Genomic DNA, 16401 nt, shown 5'->3' with positions numbered 1-16401 from the left:
GAAGAACGGGAATTTCGGAGGGGGGCTATATATAAGCATAGGAGGAGCTAGGAGAGTCCAAATGAGGTGTGGTTTTCGGCCACACGATCGTGATCGAACGCTCTAGATGATGGAGAAGGTTTAGGTGGGTTTTGGGCCAACTTGGAGGGTGTTGGGCTGCAACACACACGAGGCCTTTTCGGTCCCTCGGTTAACCGTTGGAGTATCAAACGGAGTCCAAATGATACGAAACTTGACAGGCGGTCTACCGGTAGTAAACCAAGGCCACTTGGCAAGTCTCGGTCCAATCCGGAAATGTTTAATCCCCACACACGAAAGAAAGGTAGAAATGACCACCGGAGGAGAACAAAGCGCCGGAATGCAAAACGGACAACGGGGAAAATGCTCGAATGCATGAGAGGAACACGTATGCAAATGCAATGCACATGATGACATGATATGAGATGCATGACAACGACAACAACACATGGAGACAAAAACCCGAACCCGAGAAAATAAAATAACTTAAAGCCGAAAACGGCAAGAGTTGGAGTACAAATTGGGTAAGTTACATCCGGAGTGTTACAACACTCCACCACTACGAAAGGATCTCGTCCCGAGATCTAGGACTGAAAGAACGCCGGGTACTCAGAACAAAGGTGATCCTCACGTTCCCAAGTAGCTTCACAGTCGGAATGGTGTGACCACTTGACTTTGAGGAATTTGATTGACTTATTGCGAGTCTTGCGTTCAGTCTCTTCAAGAATAGCAACTGGGTGCTCACGATAGGAGAGATCTTCTTGGAGCTCAATGTCCTCGAAGTTGACGGTGCGGTCAGGAGTCTTGAAGCACTTTCGAAGCTGAGAGACATGGAACACATCATGAACATTTGCAAAGTTTGAAGGAAGCTCGAGTTGATAGGCGAGATCGCCTCTCTTGCTGACAATCTTGAAAGGTCCCACGTATCTGGGGGCAAGCTTCCCTTTGATACCGAAGCGACGAGTACCTTTCATAGGAGAGACGCGGAGGTAAACATGATCTCCGATCTCGAAAGCCAAATCACGGTGCTTACTGTCATAGTAGCTCTTCTAGCGGGATTGGGCTGCTTTGAGGTTATCTCGAATGACTTTGCACATTTCCTCTGCCTCTGTGATTAAGTCATTTCCCAAAAGCTGGCGTTCACCGATCTCAGACCAGTTGAGAGGGGTACGGCACTTCCTGCCATACAGAATTTCAAATGGGGCCTTGCCCGAACTTGCTTGAAAACTATTGTTGTAGGAGAATTCAGCATAAGGAAGACAATCCTCCCACTTCATGCCGAAGGAGATCACACAAGCCCTGAGCATATCTTCAAGAATCTGGTTGACACGCTCGACTTGACCGCTAGTTTGAGGATGGAAAGCTGTGCTGAAGCGGATGTTGGTGCCCATGGCCTTCTGAAAAGAATCCCAAAACTTGGAGGTAAAGATGCTGCCACGGTCTGAAGCGATCACTTGTGGAATACCGTGCAGAGAGACAATTCGAGAGGTATAGAGTTCCGTCAATTGAGCTGCAGTGATGGACTCTTTGATAGGCAGAAAGTGAGCCACTTTGGTGAGTTTGTCGATGACGCTTGGACTTTGGAAACCCAGTCACGAAGTCTATTTCAATGTGTTCAAACTTCCATTCTGGAATGCAAGAGGTTGGAGGAGACTAGCTGGCCTTTTGTGTTCTGCCTTCACTCTTCTGCAGACATCACACTCATTCACGAACTGAGCGATCTCGCGCTTCATTCGAGTCCACCAATAAGCCTGCTTGAGGTCCTGATACATCTTCGTGCTCCCAGGGTGGATGGAGAGGAGAGAATTGTGAGCCTCGTTCATGATCACTTTACGGAGGTCACCTTTGGGCACAACAATACGATCCTCGAAGAAGAGAGTGTCCTTGTCACCAAGGCGGTAGCACTTGTACTTGGGTTGATTCTTGGCAATCCCAATCTTCACCTTTTTCACCATAGCATCAAGAAGCTGCGCTTGGCGAATCTGGTCTTCCAAGGTAGGAGAGACTAGAAGGTTGGCGAGGAAACCTTGAGGAACAACTTGCAGATTAAGTTTGCGGAAAGCTTCACAAAGCTCGGGTTGATAAGGCTTGAGAATAAGACTGTTGCAATAAGCCTTCCTGCTCAATGCGTCAGCAATCACATTGGCCTTGCCTAGAGTATACTCGATACTCGGATTATACTCTTGAATCATTTCGACCCATCGAGTTTGCCTGAGGTTGAGATTAGGCTGAGTGAAGATGTACTTGAGACTCTTGTGGTCAGTGAAAATGTCCACTTTTCTTTCCAATAAGAGATGTCTCCAAGTCAAAAGAGCATGCACAACTGCCGCCAACTCGAGATCATGAGTGGGGTAGTTCTTCTCATTGGGCTTCAACTGGCGAGAGGTATAAGCAACAACTTTCTTCTCTTGCATCAACACTGCGCCAAGACCTTGGAGAGAGGCATCACAAAAGACCTCGTACGGCTTGGATTCATCAGGCGGAGTCAGAACTGGAGCAGTGATCAATTTCTCTTTCAAAGTGTTGAAAGCAATGTCACACTCCGGAGACCAAACGTACTTGACGTGCTTCTGGAGAAGATTTAAGAGAGGCTTCGCGATCTTAGAAAAGTTTTCAACGAATCTTCGGCAATAGCTTGCGAGACCGAGGAAGCTATGGAGTTGCTTCACGTTCTGAGGAGGTTCCCAATTCACAATTGCAGACACCTTCTCAGGATTCACGACAATGCCCTTGGCAGAGATGATATGACCAAGATAAAGAACCTCATCGAGCCAAAATTCGCACTTGGAGAACTTGGCGTAGAACTTGTGTTCCCTGAGCTTATCAAGAACCAAACGCAAGTGCTTGGCATGATCTTCCTTGTTCTTCGAGAAAACCAGAATGTCGTCGAGATAGACCAAAACGAAGTCATTGGTGTAGGCGTTGAAGATGAAGTTCATCATGCGAGAGAACATCGGAGGAGCGTTGACGAGGCCAAAAGACATGACAATGTATTCATATGAACCATAGCTTGTCCTGAAGGCCGTCTTGGGAATATCTTGCTCACGGATTCAAATTTGATGATAACCCATACGGAGATCAAGCTTGGAGAATACTTGGGCACCTTTGAGTTGTTCGAACAACTCGTTGATGTTGGGAAGTGGGTATTTATTCTTGATGGTCTTCTTGTTCAATGGACGGTAATCAACACAAAGTCGGTCCGTTCCATCCTTCTTCTTCACAAAAAAAACACCACAACCCCACGGAGAAGAACTAGTCCGGATGAGACCCATTCTGTCTTGAAATGGTCACATATCCATAAATTGAGAAGCCACTTAGAATTTAGGTAGAGAAATAAATCAACAAGGTACGGCTCAAGAATGAATACTCGGTAAGAAATTCCAATCTCAAACCAAATATCCGTGGAAGAAGAACTAGAGCTACAAGAATTCCCACCTATGAAACTCCCGAACCTTTCCGGTTATGCAATCAGGTGTTGGGGATACAGGGGAAGCATAATATCTCACTCAAATCTAGAAAATCCTACATCCAGCTGTATCCATCCTTCAACACATAACCGAGAAAAACTTCGGAAACCATCTACCTCAACCTTCGAAAAGCATCCATTATACAAGTTATGGCGATACTCCCGAACTCCCGCCCTAGTACTGGGTGGCGTCGAGGTTATCTCACCAACGAACTGCATAAAAGAGATTTTCGATGTCGGCGTACTAGACTTAGGTATTCCAGAATTGCAACGATAAAATTATGACGACAACACCTCAGAGCTCAACTCCCCGGGACACTTCCACAAAACCCCTGACAGGAGGCACCAAGACAATGTTCTCATCATAAAACCATCGGAATGATTCCAAGATACCCGCGTGATCCTAATTTTTTTTAATGAAATTTGAGAAGAGAAGAGTCAAAACTCTACGTCAGGATGCCTTACCAGAGCGATGAGGAGACTGGGAAGTAAAAAGAATTCCTAAACTCTCCGATATATAATTCCTAAATGACTCAAAACATTTTTCTAGACACAACTCGGCCGCTAAAAACGATCAAGCAATGGGGCTCCTAAGGTCGGGGAAGGCTCTGATTACCAACTTGTAACACCCTCGATGCGACTATATCTCCCCTTTTATTAATTATATTACATGGGATGTTTGTGAAGATTGCCTAACTTGCGACATATGCCTTCAATGCGATTATGCCTCTAAGTCGTGCCTCGACACGTGGGAGATATAGTCGCATCGAGGGTGTTACACTTCTGCTATCTGATTACGGGCTCGGATGCCGCCTTGGTCATCTTGTATTTCGCCTCCAGCTGCCCCCGTCAAGCCTTGCCGCGGGTGCGGCTGCAACTGCCCGTTCACAAGTAAGGGGTACCAAAGGGCCCAAACTTTAGTACACCGATAGGAGCCCCGGGGCTTGGGCTACACACGCGTGTGCGATGCGTTGTTGGGATAGGTCCAAATAGTGCGCGGGTACGCGTGGCAGGGGTTAACCACTGTAATCATCTCGCCAGCTGTGCTTCCCCACGATCCGCATTGAGTGCACGACGTGGGGGTCGTGCGTGAAACGGTCGCGGCAGCAGCACGCCTGCGAACATGCCTTCACATCAAACAGTAAAGAGGCAGCCCAGCGTCTTCCCCATAAAAACAGGAATCCGCAGGGGCGCTGCTCATTTACCCCTTCGCCCATTCCAATCTAGGAACCACCATCGTCTTCCTCCTTGAGTCCAAACCAGAGCTTCCTCATCCATCCGCCGCCTCTGCGCTCCCACCATCCTCGGCCTCCCACTTCTCTCCAGTCTCTTATGGCGCCTAAAGCGAGCAAGATCAAGGAGGCGCCCAAGGCGAGCGAGGGGGAAGAGGTGCCGGAGAGCGAGTTGGTGAATATGCAGAGGGAGCATGTCGTCTTTGCTCCGACGCTCGACGCGCGTGCACTGAAGGGCCGGTATCTGTGTATGTGGGGGAGAGCAACGACGGGGCACCCTGCTACCCATGTCACCCTAGCTTCTCGCACCGAGGCCGCCCCAGATAAATTCCCTTTCTTCATCGATTACTTCTACTGCGGTCTCTTCCCCCCATTTTCTGATTTCTGCAACGACATCATGTACACATTTGGCTTCCATATCTTGGATTTCACGCCGAATGCCGTGGCATGTATGTCCACCTTTGCCCACCTCTGTGAGAACTTCGCCGGGGTGGTCCCCAATACGGCCCTCTTCCGCCATTACTTCGTTCCCCGCATCCAGCCAGGAGGGGCCCTTTCTGGCCGCGTCACCTGGATCCCAAGGGCACTGACCAAGAAGGCGTATCCAGATGGGGCCCACCATGATAAGTGGAACGAATGGCGGGGCATATGGTGCTGGATTGTGGAGAAGGACCCGCAACCGTTCTGTATGCCCCGGCAAGTGAAACCGACCTGCGGCGGTGATTGGGGCGACCTCGACCCTCAAGACGAGAAGTTCACCATCGCGACCACTAGGATACATCGCCTCAAGACTGTCGGGCTCACAATCGAGATGGTTGGTGCCGACTTCCTCGGCCGCTGCATCGCCCCTCTACAAGACAAAGGGAGACCAGCCTGGGAATACCGGAACACTGCAGATATCATGAGGTTGTGCCCTGTCCTGAAGAACAACCTGACAGTCATGCAACATGCGACTCTCTGCCAAAAGTTGTACCACCTCAAGGGCGGCAGGCCGCTCAGGTTGACGGCGGGCGTGATCCCCTTGTGCAACAACTCTGCCTTGACCTCAATCATCGCCATGATGCCGGTGTTCAACGCCCATAGTCTTGATCAGACCTGGGCCGAGCCAGACGCGGAGCGGGCACAAGAGTGATAACCCACAAGTATAGGGGATCAATTGTAGCCTCTTTCGATAAGTAAGAGTGTCGAACCCAACGAGGAGCTAAAGGTAGAACAAATATTCCCTCAAGTTTTATCGACCATCGATACAACTCTACGCACGCTTGACGTTCGCTTTGCCTAGAACAAGTATAAAACTAGAAGTACTTTGTATGTGTAACGGGATAGGTTTGCAAGAATATAAATAGCACGTAAATAAAAACTAGGGGCTGTTTAGATAAAGACACAATAAAGTTAGTATAGCAAGTGTGGAAAAGTGGTGGTAGGAGTTGTGAAATTGTTCCTAAGCAATTGACTACTTTACTAGACCAATAGCAAGTTTTATGTGGGAGAGGCCACTGCTAGCATGTCATCCCTAACTTGGAATTCTATGCACTTATGATTGGAACTATTAGCAAGCATCCGCAACTACTAACGTTCATTAAGGTAAAACCCAACCATAGCATTAAGATATATTGGTCCCCCTTCAATCCTGTATGCATCAATTTCTATGCTAGGTTGAAGCTTCTGTTGCTCTTGCCCTCCAATACGTAGTCCTATCAACATACAACTAACCCAATGATGTGATCCACGCGCGCGCTCATATGATGGGCACCAAAGGACAGCAGCATAACCACAAGCAAATTAAACCAATCATAGCAATTCACCAATTACCGATAGGACAATGAAAATCTACTCAGACATCATAGGATGGCAACACATCATTGGAAAATAATATGAAGCATAAAGCACCATGTCTAAGTAGAGGGTAGAATGGGTTGCAGGAGAGTGGACCACTGTAGATAGATGGGGGAAGGTGATGAATATGTTGGTGAAGATGATGGAGGTGTTGGTGTAGATCGCCGTCACACGATGATGGCCTGGGCGGCGTTCCGGCGACACCGGGAGAGAGGGGGGAGAGGGCCCCCTTCTTCTTCTTCTTCTTCCTTGACCTTCTCCCTAGATGGGAGAAGGGTTTCCCCTCTGGTCCATGGCCTCCATGGAGGCGGAGGGGCGAGAGCCCCTCCGAGATTGGATCTATCTCTCTGTCTCTCTCTGTTTCTGCGTTCTAGATTCTGGCCTTTCACCGTTTCTTATATTCCCAGAGATCCGTAACTTCGATTGGGCTGAAATTTTAACACGATTTGTATCCAATATTGGCTTTCTTGCGACGAAAGAAGGGCACAAACCGCCTTACGGGGTGGACGCGAGGGTCGAGGGAGCGCCCCCCTGCCTCGTGGCCCCTCGGGCATCGTCTCGCGTTGATTCTTCTTCCCAAAAATCACATATATATTCCAAAAACAAATCTCCATAAGTTTTTGTTGGGGAACACAGTAATTTCAAAAAATTTCCTATGCACACGCAAGATCATGGTGATGCATAGCAACGAGAGGGAAGAGTATCGTCCACATACCCTCGTAGACCGTAAGCGGAAGCGTTATGACAACGCGGTTGATGTAGTCGTACGTCTTCATGATTGACCGATCCCTAGTACAGAACGTATGGCACCTCTGCGATCTGCACACGTTCAGCTCGGTGACGTCCCGCGAACTCACGATCCAGTAGAGCTTTGTGGGAGAGTTTCATCAGCACGACGGCGTGATGACGGTGATGATGTTGCTACCAGAACAGGGCTTCGCCTAAGCACCGCTACGATATAACTGAGGTGGATTATGGTGGAGGGGGCACCACCCACGGCTAAAAGATCAACTGATCAACTTGTGTGTCTATGGGCTGCCCCTCCCCCATATATAAAGGAGTGGAGGAGGGGGAGGGCCGGCCCTTTCTATGGCGTGCCCTGGGGGAGTCCTACTCCCTCCGGGAGTAGGATTCCCCCTTTCCTAGTAGAAGTAGGAGCCCTTCCAAGTAGGATTAGGAGAGGAAGGAAGGAGGAGAGAGGGAGGAAGGAAAGGGGGGCTGGCCCCCTCCCAATTCGGATTGGGCTTGGGGGGCGCGCCTCCCTCTTTTCCCTTCCCTCTCCTCTATTCCACTAAGGCCCAATAAGGCCCATATACTCCCCGGGGGGTTCCGGTAACCTCCCGGTACTCCGCAAAAATGCCTGAACCACTTGAAACCATTCCGATGTCCAAATATAGGCTTCCAATATATCGATATTTATGTCTCGACCATTTCAAGACTCCTCGTCATGTCTGTGATGAAATTTGGGGCTCAGAACTACCTTCGGTACATCAAAACACATAAACTCGTAATATCGATCGTCACCGAACGTTAAGCGTGCGGACCCTATGGGTTCGAGAACTATGTAGACATGACCGAGACTCATCTCCGGTCAATAACCAATAGCGGATCCTGGATGCTCATATTGGTTCCTACATATTCTACGAAGATCTTTATAAGTCAAACTGCATAACGGTATACGTTGTTCCCTTTGTCATCGGTATGTTACTTGCCCGAGATTTGATCGTCGGTATCTTGATACCTAGTTCAATGTCGTTACCGGCAAGTCTCTTTAGTCGTTCCGTAATGCAACATCCCATAACTAACTCATTAGTCACATTGCTTGCAAGGCTTATAGTGATGTGCATTACGTAGAGGGCCCAGAGATACCTCTCCGACAATCGGAGTGACAAATCCTAATCTCGATCCATGCCAACTCAACAAACACCATCAGAGACACCTGTAGAGCACCTTTATAATCACCTAGTTACGTTGTGACGTTTGGTAGCACACAAAGTGTTCCTCCGATATTCGGGAGTTGCATGATCTCATAGTCATAGGAACATGTATAGTTATGGAGAAAGCAAAAGCAACAAACTAAACAATCATCATGCTAAGCTAACGGATGGGTCAAGTCAATCACATCATTCTCTAATGATGTGATCCCGTTAATCAATTGACAACTCATGTCTATGGTCAGGAAACATAACCGTCATTGATTCAATGGGCTAGTCAAGTAGAGGCAAACTAGTGACACTTTGTTTGTCTATATATTCACACATGTACTAAGTTTCTGGTTAACACAATTCTAGCATTAATAATAAACATTTATCATGATAAAAGGAAATATAAATAACAAATTTATTATTGCCTCTAGGGCATATTTTCTTCAGTTTTTATCCCGTTTGGACTCTGTTTGATATGGTTTTCCGCGAAACAAAAAACATGCAACAAACAGGAACTGGCACTGGGCACTGGATCAATATGTTAGTCCCAAAAATAGTATAAAAAGTTTCCGAAAGTATATGAAAGTTGTATAATATTGGCATGGAACAATAAAAAATTATAGATACGACGGAGACGTATCAGCATCCCCAAGCTTAATTCCTGCTCGTCCCTCGAGTAGGTAAATGATAAAAAAATAATTTTTGATGTGGAATTCTACCTTGCATAATCTTGATCATGTAATCTAATCATGGAATGAATATTAAGACACGAGTGATTCAAAGAAATAGTATATCATTTGACATTAAGACAACAATACTTCAAGCATACTAATAAAGCAATCATGTCTTTTCAAAATGACATGGCCAAAGAAAGTTATCCCTACAAAATCATATGGTCTGGCTATGCTCCATCTTCACCACACAAAATATTCAAATCATGCACAACCCCGATGACAAGCCAATCAATTGTTTCATACTTTTGATGTTCTCAAACCTTTTCAACTTTCACGCAATACATGAGCGTGAGCCATGGATATAGCACTATATGTGGAATAGAATATGATGATGGAGGTTGTGTGGAGAAGACAAAAAAGGGAGAAAGCCTCACATCGATGCGGCTAATCAATGGGCTATGGAGATGCCCATCAATTGATGTCAATGTGAGGAGTAGAGATTTTCATGCAGCGGATGCAGTAAGAGCTATAAGTGTATGAAAGCTCAAACTGAAAACTAAGTGGGTGTGCATCCAACTTGCTTGCTCATGAGGACCTAGGGCACTTGAGGAACCCCATCGTTGGAATATACAATCCAAGTTCTATAATGAAAATTTCCACTAGTATATGAAGGTGATAACTCAAGAGACTCTCTATATGAAGAATAAGGTGCTACTCTAAAGCACAAGTGTGGTAAAAGGATAGTAACATTGTCCCTTCTCTCTTCTCTCTCATTCTTTTTTCTCTTTTTTGTAGGTTTCTTTGGCCTCTCTCTTTTTTGGGGGGGCTTCTTCGGCCACTTTTATTTTGATAACCTCACATGGTACAATGTTCTAATAATGATGATCATCACACTTTTATTTACTTACAACTCAATATTACAACTCGATACTAGAACAAAAATGTGACTATATGAATGCCTCCGGCGGTGTACCGGGATGTGCAATGATCTAGCATAGCAATGCATCAAAAAAAGCGGACAAGCCATGAAAACATCATGCTAGCTATCTTCTGATCATGCAAAGCAGTATGACAATAAATGCTCAAGTCATGTATATGATGATGATGGAAGTTGCATGGCAATATATTTCGGAATGGCTATGGAAATACCATAATAGGTAGGTATGGTGGCTGTTTTGAGGAAGATATAAGGAGGCTTATGTGTGATAGAGCATATCGTATCACAGGGTTTGGATGCACCGGCGAAGTTTGCACCAACTCTCGAGGTGAGAAAGGGCAATGCACGGTACCGAAGAGGCTAGCAATGATGGAAGGGTGAGAGTGCATATAATCCATGGACTCAACATTAGTCATAAAGAACTCACATACTTACTGCAAAAGTCTAGAAGCTATCAAAACAAAGTACTACACGCATGCTCCTAGGGGGATAGATTGGTAGGAAAAGATCATCGCTCATCCCCGACCGCCACTCATAAGGAAGACAATCAATAAATACCTCATGCTCCAACTTCGTTACATAACGGTTCACCATACGTGCATGCTACAGGAATCACAAACTTCAAAACAAGTATTTCTACAATACACAACTACCCACTAGCATGACTCTAATATCACCATCTTTATATCGCAAAACTATTGAAAGGATGTAACGCCCTCGATGCGGCTATATCTCCTACGTGTCGAAGCACGACTTAGAGGCATAACCGCATTGAAAGCAATGTCGCAAGTAAGGTAATCTTCACAACAACCCATGTAAATAGATAATAAGGGGAAAGGTACATAGTTGGCTTACACTCGCCACATCACACAAAGTACATAAATAGCATTACAATCATCCAATACACTGATGGTCCGACTACGGTACCAAAATAAAAGATCAACCCCAACATGTGACACGGTCCCGATCGCCCCAACTGGGCACCACTACTGATCATCAGGGAAAGACACATAGTAACGGCGTGAGTCTTCGTCGAACTCCCACTTGAGCTCAAGCGCATCATCTGGAACGGAATCATCGGGCCATGCATCTGGTTTGAAAGTAATCTGTGAGTCATGGGGACTCAGCAATCTCGCACCCTCGCGATCAAGACTATTTAAGCTTATAGGTAAGGCAAGGTAATATGTGGAGCTGCAGCAAGCGACTAGCATATATGGTGGCTAACCTGTTCGCAAAAGAGAGCGAGAAGAGAAGGCAAAGCACGACCAAAGAACTATAGAACAACCTACGACAAACATTACTCCAACACCGTGTTCACTTCCCGGACTCCGCCGAGAAGAGACCATCACGGTAACACACATAGTTGATTCATTTTAATTAAGTTAAAGTTCATGTTATCTACAACCGGACATTAACAAATTCCCATCTGCCCATAACCGTGGGCACGGCTTTCGAAAGTTCAAATCCCTGCAGGGGAGTCCCAACTTAGCCCATCACAAGCTCTCACGGTCAACGAAGGATAAACCTTCTCCCGAGACATTCCGATCAGACTCGGTATCCCGGTTCTACAAGACAACTTCGACAAGGTAAAACAAGTCCAGCAACACCGCCCGAATGTGCCGACAAATCCCGATAGGAGCTGCACATATCTCGTTCTCAGGGCACACTCAGATGAACACTACGTACAACTAAAACCAACCCTCAAGTTTCCCCGAGGTGGCGCTGCAAGTGGCCTGTTTGGACCAACACTCAGAGGAGCACTGGCCCGGGGGGGTTTAAATAAGATGACCCTTGGGCTTCGAAAACCCAAGGGAAAAAGAGGCTAGGTGGAAAATGGTAAAACCAAGGTTGGGCATTGCTGGAGGAGTTTTATTCAAGGCGAACTGTCAAGGGGTTCCCATTATCATCCAACCGCGTAAGGAACGCAAAATCCGGGAACATAACACCGATATGACGGAAACTAGGGCGGCAAGAGTGGAACAAAACACTAGGCAAAAGGCCGAGCCTTCCACCCTTTACCAAGTATATAGATGCATTAAGATAATAAGATAATATAGTGATATCCCAACAAATAAGCAATGTTCCAACAAGGAACGATCTCCAATCTTCACCTGCAACTAGCAACGCTATAAGAGGGGCTGAGCAAAGCGGTAACATAGCCAATCAACGGTTTGCTAGGACATGGTGGGTTAGAGGTTTGACATGGCAATTTGGGAGGCATGATAAGCAAGTGGTAGGCATCGTAGCATAGGCATAGAAAAAGAGTGAGCATCTAGCAAGCAAAGATAGAAGTGATTTCGAGGGTATGATCATCTTGCCTGCAAAGTTGTCAGAGTTGACTTGATCCTCGTAAGCAAACTCAACGGGCTCCTCGTTAGCGAACTCGTCTCCCGGCTCTACCCAAACAAGACAAACAAGCAAAAGGAACATAATCAACCACGTGCAATGCTCCAATAACATGATGCAAACATGGTATGCTATGCGGGATGCGGTATGTGATGCATATGCAAGATTTGACAAGGAATGATTGAACCTGGCCTCAACTTGGAAATCCAAGAGTGCCACTGGAAAGGTGAGGTGATTTCGGTTGAAATCGATATAAAGATCACCGGAATCAGATGCACGGTTTGGAAATGGCAAGCAAAACAAATATGGCACCGGTCTGCGATAAACAGCAAGTAGCCATCTAAATGCATCAAGGTAAATATGCTACAACACTCAAATAAGACAACAAAATACATGGCAGGGATCTACTCATGATTCTTGACAAAAGATTAACACTGAGCTACGGCCAATTCATCCATTAACAGGTTCAAACAAGCATGGCAAAAGTGCAAATGATAAACAGGTTTCAGACTTAGTGAAATTAACACAAGCCTGGAATTTCAAATCAGGTAGCACACTTTGGAGCAAGAAAACTATATGCTACAGGAACTGAACATGACAAAGCAAGGCATGACATGAAGCTACTCAAAGATATTAACAAAAGTCCCTTAGTGATCTTGAGCCAAAAGGGATCAGAAAATACAATTGCAAGCATGTGAACATGGCAAAAACATAAGCAGATTACAGACTTAGTGAAAAACTGGAGCATGCAAATCTGTTAACGAGTAGGCATGTTTACGAGCTCGATGCACTCACTACAGAGCATGGCATGACAAACTAAGCATACACCCAACAAGGATACATATTATAGAAGCTAGACATGGCAAGAACAACAACATAGCATCCACGGATCAACAACAACATCCTCGGCAAAATCGCTAACGAGTCAACAGTCTGCCAGGATTCACGAAATAGCAAAAGTAGAGCTCGATTGACTCAAGCTAGGTGCTCCATAATTGCAAACAAAGACATGGATGGATAGAGCACCACAATGTTAACAAATCATCCTTACTGATCATCCTCAAAAGAGGCACGGATCACTAGGAAACAACATGAACATATGACATATTGATAAAAAACAGATCAAGGACTTAGAGAAATTCTAACTCCCTGAAATCAGCATTAACGAATGCACTACTTTGCAAGCTTGTGCTAGTCACCACACATATCACAAAAATACTGGTAAGCACCTATGTAAAGATGGCATGGCATATAACAAAACACATGTAGAGCTCAGGAGCATATCATGCACACATTAATCATGGCAAAAATGACAAATAGCTATTTGATGCAACAGATCTGTCAATTATCTCAAATAGATCTCTTCCAACAACATTTCGGGCATCAAGATGAGCTCAAATGAAAATGATGCAATGACATAAAATGATGTACTCTCTGAGTCGAACATTTTGATATGCTACACGCTCAAATCGGAGTTACGGGTGCGGAGTTACGGCATGATGAAAAACGCAAAAATATCTAGGGTTTCGGGGATAAAAGTCAACCGTCCGGATCTAGATCTGAGATCACTACGTCGAGGATCGCCGTAGTTCATCGAGGTGGTCGCCGGACTTGGCATGGAGAGGATCTTGCCGGCCGGATCTTGCCGGATCCGGTGAGGGCGGCGGAGGAGGAGAGGACGGGCGGCGAGGTCCGGCGAGGAGTGGGCGCGGCGGAGCTCGGCCGGCGCAAGGGGCGACGACGGCGGAGTTGGCCGGAGATGGCGACGCGGTGGCTCCGGGCAACTCAGGCGGCCGGGCACGAGGAAGAAGGCGGCGGGCGCGGGCAGGCGGCTCGGGCCCGGTTGGCGTCGGGGAGGGCCAGCCTAGGGCCTTCGCGGGCCGCGGCGGGTGGCGGCGAAGTGGGCGCCCGCGTGGACACGTGGTGGCGCGCTATTGGCGTAGGGCGGCGGCGCGGTGCAGGTCGGACATGTCCGGTCTGTCTGGACTTCGTCCGGTGGCGCGAGGAGGGGGAAGACTAGGGTTAGGGGGAAGAAGACCTGAAAATTTCGGGAGAGGATCTATATATAGGCATAAAGGGAGCTAGGAGAGTCCAAATGAGGTGCGGTTTTCAGCCACGCGATCGTGATCGAACGCTCTAGATGATGGAGAGGGTTTAGGTGGGTTTTGGGACAAAATGGAAGGGTGTTGGGCTGCAACACACACGAGGCCTTCTCGGTCCCTCGGTTAACCGTTGGAGTATCAAACGAAGTCCAAATGGCACGAAACTTGACAGGCGGTCTACCGGTAGTAAACCAAAGCCGCATGACAAGTCTCGGTCCAATCCGTAAATGTTTAACCCCCACACATGAAAAGAAGGTAGAAAGGACCACTGGAGGAGATAGGAGCGCCGGAATGCAAAACAGACAACGGGGAAAATGCTCGGATGCATGAGACGAACACGTATGCAAATGCAATGCAGATGATGACATGATATGAGATGCATGACAACGGCAACAACACACGGAGACAAAAACCCGAACCCGAGGAAATAAAATAACTTAGCGCCGGAAACGACAAGAGTTGGAGTACATATTAGGTAAATTACATCTGGGGTGTTACAAAGGAATCAAATATATCATATTCAGTGATGTACAAGTTTTATGTAGGATTTTATGACTAACCATGTGAATGACCAATTCCTGTCAACTCTCTAAATAGATATAAGTGAAGCAAGAGAGTTTAATTTTCTTTCTACAAAAGATATGCCCATGCTCTAACAAATATAAGTGAAGCAAAAGAGCATTCTACAAATGGCGGTTTTCTATGTGAAGAGAAACAGGCAATCCAAACTTCAAATGATATAAGTGACGCACATGAAGCATTCTATAAAGCCATACTCAAAAGATATACGTGAAGTGCAAAGAGCATTCTATAAATCAACCATGGACTACCTCATACCATCATGGTGAATCAAAGAAAGTGAAAACTGAATGCAAAAGATGCTCCAAGATGTGCACATATCACATGAACGAAACGAAACCGAAAACATACCGATACTTGTTGAAGAAAGATGGGATGCCTTCTGGGGCATCCCCAAGCTTAGACGCTTGAGTCTCCTTAAATATTTACTTGGGGTGCCTTGGGCATCCCCAAGCTTTAGCTCTTTCCTCTCCTCCTTCTCCTCATATCGAGACCTCCTCGATCTTTGATCACTTCATCCACACAAAACTCAACAGAAAGCTCGGTAAGATCAGTTAGTATAATAAAGCAAATCACTACTCTAAGTACTGTTGAAAACCAATTCATATTTTGTTTTTGCACTGTAACTACTGTAATATAACTTTTCCATGGCTTAATCCACTGATAGAAATCGATAGTTTCATCAAAACAAGCAAACGATGCATAAAAAACAGAATATGTCTTAAACAGGACAGTCTGTAGTAATCTGAACATTCACCATACTTCTGGTACTCCAAAAATTCTTAAAAAATTAGGAAAAATAAAATATTTGTATATAAATACAGAGCAAAAAGTTTCAGAATCGTTTGACATCCCAGTAAAAAATGTAAAACCTCGCACTATAGCCAAAGTTTCTGTTTTCCACCGCACAAACCAACAAGCAATGTAAACATCCTAAAGGCAAATCTTGGCACATTATTTTTTATGATACAATGGATTTGAACAAGGGGACAATTATTTTTGTTGAAAAGTTTTTGTAATCAAGGGGCACAAAGTTTCCGTGGGCATGAACAAAGTTCAAGGCTAGCTCCCACTTTAACAATGCTCGTCTTTCTCACTTTCACTTTTCTTTTTGAAAAAGTTTTAGGTCCCCTTTTTATTTTTTTTGTTTTTAAACTTTATAAAAGCACACAAAAGAAATAAATGACTCTCTAAAACTTCGGGGTTGACTCCCTGGCAGCGCTTTCTTTAAAGCAATTAAGCTAGGCATATAGTGCTCAAGTAATGGATCCACCCGGATCCCAAGG

The sequence above is a fragment of the Triticum dicoccoides genome, chromosome 3A (genome assembly GCF_002162155.2).
Source record: "Triticum dicoccoides isolate Atlit2015 ecotype Zavitan chromosome 3A, WEW_v2.0, whole genome shotgun sequence".
In the NCBI taxonomy this organism is placed as follows: domain Eukaryota; kingdom Viridiplantae; phylum Streptophyta; class Magnoliopsida; order Poales; family Poaceae; genus Triticum; species Triticum dicoccoides.
Note: the sequence above shows the minus strand (reverse complement) of the source record.